General features: G+C 61.2%; 1 long non-coding RNA gene across 1 annotated transcript in view; it reads right to left on the bottom strand.

The window, feature by feature from the left end:
* LOC119104907 (uncharacterized) overlaps positions 1-6,000 on the bottom strand; it is a 30,593-nt gene continuing 24,593 nt past the window's right edge. The window contains exon 3 of the long non-coding RNA XR_005095012.1: positions 1-71. This is a non-coding gene — a long non-coding RNA (uncharacterized LOC119104907). The remainder of the gene's footprint in view (positions 72-6,000) is intronic.

Genomic DNA, 6,000 nt, shown 5'->3' with positions numbered 1-6,000 from the left:
GCGCCACGCTGTTGTGGGCCATTCGGCCGTTGTTCCGAGGGCTCAGCAGAGGCATCTCGCCGGCACAGACTCTGGCGAAGGAGGCAAAGGTTAACGGCGGTTACACCGGGTCCACCGGGGTCACGGAAGTCAGCAGCAGCGCTGCCGGAGGGAAGCGAGGGGGAACGGCAGCGGCCTCACATGGGACGTGTTTACATTGCAAATCAGAGCTGTCAGACGACACGGCTTGGGGCTGAGCGTGTAACTTGCCGTGGGCTTGATGTGCTTAAAACACAGCGGCGGTGAGTGTTTGCGAGATGCAACGCAGCTGCTGTCCAGCATGTTTTGCGTTAAGAAATTATTCAGCGTTGGCAACTCAGCAATGCTCCGGAGCCGCGCCCGCTCACCATGCATGGGCGAGCTTACATCTCAAATGAATGCTGTTAGGCGACGCAGCCTGTAGCTTGACGGCTTTTCAATGCGTTAAGACGAAATGGATTTTCCAATACAGCCTGTCGTAAAGTTGAGACATCTGTAGAAGCCTTCCATTGCTTAAATGGCTTTAATGAACGGGTAACTGCAAACACAGACTTTTGATAAAAGAACGGAAATGGGCATCTGTTGGCCAGTGGGCGTGATGGGCATCTGTTGGCCCCGGCCTGCTCCAACCCAGCGGTCTGAGGCGCTGATCTTGGCCCGGATGGCCGGGGGTGACTAGAGCCGACCTCCTGCACGCCTGCCGGAGCTGGAGTGCCAGGGAGCCGGCCACAAGCAAGGGCACGCACATTTATCGCATCATTAGGACCCCGGAGTGACGCAAATCGACCATGCCTGACAACACGCTCCGGGCACCGTTTGTGGAACGGTACATGGCGTTTGCTTGCTGCGTAGACAGGCCAAGGTCACGTGAGACACCGGAGGTCAACAGTGAGAGAACTATCGAAGATCGGTACGGGCGTCATGCCGACACCGCTCCTAAATGGTCATGTTGATGAAGGTTGGTCGCTGCTAAAATCTCGCCGCGCAAAACAATGATCCACCCCCATCCTTCTCTTCCCCACTACGGTGTGGCTATACCTACAGAACGCAGTCCAGACCCACAACCCAGATCCCACACACAACCACGCCCGTCCCATCTGGCCAGGAGCAGCTGACACTCGTACTGCTCTAACCAGTAGCAGCCGACTCCCACACTTCTCTGACCAGCAGCAGCTGAAACACACACTCCTTGAGCCAGTGCAGCTCCGGCCCATTCAATACCCGGTATCGTCACGTCCATCAGGCGCCGACGAAGGGCTGCCTAGAAGCGACCACGTCTGTTCAGGCTGCAGAACCGTGAGCACGCCCCAGGGCCACTTCACGGCCAAACACGCCGCCGTTTATCTCTGTTGTATCCTCGATACAGTCCCACCCACGGAAAACTTGGCCGGCGGTGACATCATCAGTCACGGTGGCACGGCCCTATGTACGGCACCAACACCGTTAGCCTATGACGCGGCCCTATGTACGGCACCGACAACCGCCAGCCTATGGCGCGGCCGTACGTACGGCAGCGACACCGTCAGCCTATGGCACGGCCCTATGTACGGCACCGACGCCGCCAGCCTATGACGCGGCCCTATGTACGGCACCGACACCGCCAGCCTGTGGCGCGGCCGTACGTACGGCAGCGACACCGTCAGCCTATGGCACGGCCCTATGTACGGCACCGATACCGCCAGCCTATGACGCGGCCCCTATGTGCGGCACGACACGTCAGCCTATGACGCGGCCCTACGTACGGCACCGACACCGTCAGCCTACGGCACGGCCCTCTAGTACGGCACCAGACACCGTCAGCCTATGACGCGGCCCCATGTACGACAGCGACACCGTCAGCCTATGGCCGGCCCCACATGTACGACAGCGACACCGTCAGCCTTGCCGCAGCGGTCAATTCGGCTAACGCTAGCCGCGCCGCCGGCTCCACCAGGGACACGGATCGGCTTGAGCACTGCCCCCCGTGGCAACCGCACAGGACACGGATTCGGCGGAGGCACGCCCCCCGTTGGCACCGCCACAGACACGGATTCGGGCTGAGCACGCCTCCCGTTGGCACCGGCAGAGACACGGATTCGGTCTGAGCACGCCCCCCAGTTGGCACCGCACAGACACGGATCGGCTGAGCACGCCTCCCGTTTGGCACCGCACTAGACACGGATCGGCTGAGCACGCCCCCCGTTGGCACCGCACAGACACGGATCGGCTGAGCACGCCCCCCGTTGGCAACCGCACAGACCGGATCGTTGAGCACGCCCCCCGTTGGCACGCACAGACACGGACTCGGCTGAGCCACGCCTCCCGTCTTCGCGCCCTCGCCCTCGCAACAGCAAGGCACCGGCCAAGGTCGAAAGGTCGCGGCCGCGGCGCGTACAAACAGCGCCCGGGGGCGTCGTCGGCCGGCTGTCATGACAAATCGGCTGCCTGCGTCCGCCGGCCCACCATGATCGGATCACGCCCACCACCCCCGGCCGCCAAACTCAATAACGGCCGCTCACGCTGATCGGACGCGCCCTGAGCGGCCAGGCGGGCGAGACCGGGCCTCAGCAAGCAGGCTGTCGTGGCTGCCTGGCGAGCTGCAAGGCGGCCACAGCTCAACCACCATCACCGCAGCTGCGTCTCCGCTCACACGGCATGAGTAGTGAAGCCAGAGATCTGGCTGCTTCAGCAACACCTCGAAATGCTCGGTACGGCCAGCGCTGGGCGCCGGCGTCCCGCACCCAGCGCTGGCCAGCCATCGGGTCGGGGCCCGTGTTCCTCATAGGGTCGCGTCACCCCGTGGAGTGCCACCACTCGACGGCCCTTGATGTGGGAGCCAGCGATCCACGAGAGCCCTTGAAACGGGCCAGACCAATCATATAGCACGACGGCAACTACGAATGGGAGAAAGACAGTGAGAAAATAAGGCACCAGAGAGTGAGAGACGACGAGAAAAGGGAAGAAAACAAGAAATAATGAGCGAGAATCAGGGAGATGGCATGCACATTCAAAACATCGAGGAAACGTTTTCCGAATATGCACTGCACACGGGAGGACAGACATTTAACCAGCAAAATATGTTCATAACAGTGGTAGTCACGTCACCCAGGTCCACAAAACTGCATGTTTACTCTTGAAAGAAAAACCGCCTCAGATGTTGACACAACAACCCCCTCAACTCAAGATAAGAAAAAGCGGACGTGCTCAGAACGCTACTACAACAATGGCAGCAACTCGGCGAACAATGCATTTATGCAATTCCACGATCCCTGAATGAGGAAGAGGAAGCCCTTCATCACGTCCGTCCTTGTATACAGGCAGCCTGGCCAGCGCGGCGACTCATGCTTGTGGCTGCAGCATCGAAACGCTGACTCCAGAGGCCACGAAAGTATGCAAGGTCAGCGAGGTACTACAGAAACAAGCAATGCTCGACGCTGGACTGGTGATGCCGAGCATTCAGCGGCCTCTGAATAGAGCTTCCGATATACGGATCGGCAAGCCGATGCAGCACATAGGCTTGCCATATTCCATAAAGTCAGCTCAGGTCAGCCAACGCTGGGCCATACAAGGCAAGGGCCGGTCCGATCGAGTCCGACCGGGACCAGCACCGGTCAAACTCGGGCTGCCGCACACCAGACTTGGTAGGGTCGGGTCCGGTCAGACTATACGCAATCAGATCAGATCAAGCAGCTCTGATCGATGTGCCGCCTGCCTTGTTAGCAGGGATGTTAACTACCAAGCAATGCACAAACAAGTGCATGGATACACGCATCGCACTTAGTTTTTTCTGTAAGTCTTCGATTATTGATTTCCACCACAACCAGCCCGCCAAGTGTGTCCATCGGACTGCGCCGGTCGACGCCCTATCACACGCCCGCTGGCCCACCAGCCGGCGGGCCACCACTGGCTCTATCACCAGCCGGCGGGCCACCACTGGCTCTATCACCAGCCGGCGGGCCACCACTGGCTCTATCACCAGCCGGCGGGCCACCACTGGCTCTATCACCAGCCGGCGGGCCACCACTGGCTCTATCACCAGCCGGCGGGCCACCACTGGCTCCATCACCAGCCGGCGGGCCGCCACTGGCTCTATCACCAGCCGGCGGGCCACCACTGGCTCTATCACCAGCCGGCGGGCCAACCAGCCGGCGGGCCACCACTGGCTCTATCACCAGCCGGCGGGCCTCCACTGGCTCTATCACCAGCCGGCGGGCCATCACTGGCTCTATCACCAGCCGGCGGGCCACCACTGGCTCTATCGCCAGCCGGCGGGCCACCACCGGCTCTATCAACAGCCGGCGGGCCACCACTGGCTCTATCAACAGCCGGCGGGCCACCACTGGCTCTATCAACAGCGGCGGGCCACCACTGGCTCTATCAACAGCCGGCGGGCCACCACTGGCTCTATCACCAGCCGGCGGGCCTCCACTGGCTCTATCACCAGCCGGCGGGCCTCCACTGGCTCTATCACCAGCCGGCGGGCCACCACCGGCTCTATACGGATCTGAGCCGGTCGACGTCCTATCACACGCACGCTGGCCCACCAGCCGGCGGGCCGCCGCCGGCTCTGTATCGGAGCTGAGCCGGCAGGCCGTCGTGACGGGATGGATGACGTCCGGCCCCGGCGGGGGCCCGCTAGAGCCGGTCTTCATTATCGGCTGTCGCCGTGGTTGCTGAGCCGACATGGGCCCCGTCGGCGTGCCGCCGGGCCTCTGACGTCAGAGCGCCGCGCCGCCGGACGTGGTCGCGGTTCCGGGGACGCCCTACAGAGGGGGGGGGGGGGAGGGGGCGAGTGGACGGTCCGGAGATGAGGCGGCCGGACGGTGCCGGTGCGTGGGTCGACCAGCGGGCTACAGACGGACACCGGTGACTCCTGAGCCGGTCACCTGACCCACAGCCCGCCTCAGCAGCAGCCCCCGACTTCTGCCGGCTGACACCCAAGCCGTTCTCAGGGGCCTCAGCGCCGGATGTAGGTGACGCCACACAGATATACAACACTTCAGAAGCCTATAGCGTGGCACATTAACAATGCGGCAGACCTACTGCACGTCTCATCCCGCAGAAGCACAACCAAGCCGAACGGAAAAGCCGGTGAGGGGGCACGAGACCAAACCCCGTTGAGTCACACCACTGCACACAACGATGTTGTGCACGAGATTACGCCAGACATGCTCTCCGAATACAATTCAGGCCGGGGAAAAAAGGCACTCAAACACTGAAAAAGTTCAGGCGTACACACACATCACAAATCCGAAGCTACCCGTCACGCCCTTAAACTGACCCCAGAGCCGTACAGGCTCGTGCTGAGCTCGAGAATCTGCGTCTTGGTAATCCCGAGTCCCTTCTCAGCTCCATCTGCCCCGTCCGTGCAGCACGACCGTGTTCTCGGGTCGATATCAGGAGCGCCGGCGCCTGTGATCCCGTGACCGGGGCTGAAGCCCTGAGCTCAGCTCCGTGCATTTAACAACGTATCCAGATATTCTAAATTCCGACAAGGCCACAGCATAAAAAACGACGCATTTCACTGTTGTCACGTCCAACGCGAATTTCTGCTCGCATCATATCGGGAAAATTGCATCCGCTTCCGGTATGCATGTCATCAAATTGCGGCTTCAAATGGCTACAGCAAGCCGTTTGCAAACTGAGCAGCTTGCTAGCAGAGTTCAAGACCACTGGGGGCATATATCCGAAATTCATTCAAATGGAATGCCGACCCCAAGGGCAAAAGTCGACATAAGCCTGGTCTTTGGGCCGCACCAGTGACATATCTGGATGAAGCGTCTGAAGTTTGCGAGCGGGAGCGTGCCGTGATTGCAGCGCGGCTGTGCGAGGTGGTGTTCGGGGACCGGTAGCCGTGTCACAACCCTGCTCTTCATATCGCACGAGGTCATCCAGTCCCTATTCCAGACAGCCACCGCCGCCGCCGCTCTTTGCCCACCCTACGCCCGCCGCAGCGGCCACGGAAGCCGCCCGAGCGCCGCCGCCCGAGCGGATTCGGCGCCG

The sequence above is a fragment of the Pollicipes pollicipes genome, unplaced genomic scaffold (genome assembly GCF_011947565.3).
Source record: "Pollicipes pollicipes isolate AB1234 unplaced genomic scaffold, Ppol_2.1 Scaffold_6052;HRSCAF=7182_pilon_pilon_pilon, whole genome shotgun sequence".
Lineage (NCBI taxonomy): Eukaryota > Metazoa > Arthropoda > Thecostraca > Pollicipedomorpha > Pollicipedidae > Pollicipes > Pollicipes pollicipes.
This window is presented reverse-complemented; position numbering and strand designations above follow the sequence as displayed.